Here is a 1,247-nt window from a genome sequence, read left to right as displayed (position 1 = left end):
GCCATCCCCTTTTCCTTATGAATCAGGGTGAAGTCTCTCTCAGGGAGGAGTGATAGGGAATGACAAGGGACACACTGACAAAGGAGATTAATCAGAACTGGCTTTGACAAGCACTGTGGCAATTGGACATGAGGGGGGGAAGAAGAATGAACTGGGGAGGAGGGTGGAGAAAACAGTGCAACAATGAATGAATGAAAACCCAAAATCTGTAAATGTTCATTAAAACTAATAAAATTTAATAAAAAAAAACTAGAGAAAATGTGTATCAGGGTTGTATCCTTTCTCCATACCCATTTAATCTGTATACTGAGCAAATTTTTCGAGAAGCTGGACTCTATGAAGAAGAAGGTGGCATCAGGATTGGAGGAAGACCTATCAATAACCTGCGTTATGTGGATGACACAACTTTGCTTGCTGAAAGTGAGAACTTGAAGCACTTGCTGCAGAAGGTTAAGTACTACAGAAAGGGGGATACTTTCCCTATACCAATCTGCAGACAGAGCAGACTGCCCTCCCCACGCCCACCCCTCAACACACACACCTCAGGGCAAGACTTCCTACTGGGGCCTACAACAGTCTTTATTGCTCACTGCTCTTAAGCAATAGACTAAGAGAAGCCTACACATGCAATGGCTAGAACAGACTTCTTTCAATTTGATTTGTATTGATTGAACCTGAAGGGAAAAATATCCCTCACAAAGAGACCAATAAGCAACATGAAAACTTAATGAGAAAAAAAAAATTAAAATTGGAAAGAATTTCATTCTACAGGATCAACAATCAATGTTGATGGAAACAGCAGGCAGGAAATTAAACAATGTATTACATTGTGCAAATCAGCTGCAAGAGACTTCTTTTAAGTCTCAAAAAGTTAAGATGGCACATTAATGACAGCAGCATATGCACTTTGCTCCAACCCGTGCTCTGTTCAATTTTAGGAAAATGAATGTGATAGAGATGTGATGAAACAGTAAAAGTGAAGAAGCAATGCATTTGGATTACAGTGTTGGCAAGACGGGTTATTAATCTGTAGACCACCAGAAAAATGAACAAATCAGGGCCAGCAAGAATTTGGCTTGCTTATATCGACCACCTTATCAAGATAGACCAGTGTTGATTTACGCCTTCATGACTGGTAAAGGATCATAAAAAATGAGAGAAGCCCTCAGCACTATTGATTGCAAACCAGCTTTAACAATGAGCTCAAACATACCAGCAGTCACCAGTCATGAAGATAACGACGAACC

The sequence above is a fragment of the Elephantulus edwardii genome, unplaced genomic scaffold, assembly GCF_000299155.1.
Source record: "Elephantulus edwardii isolate Elephantulus edwardi_28Jun2011 unplaced genomic scaffold, EleEdw1.0 scaffold00030, whole genome shotgun sequence".
In the NCBI taxonomy this organism is placed as follows: Eukaryota; Metazoa; Chordata; class Mammalia; order Macroscelidea; family Macroscelididae; genus Elephantulus; species Elephantulus edwardii.
Note: the sequence above shows the minus strand (reverse complement) of the source record.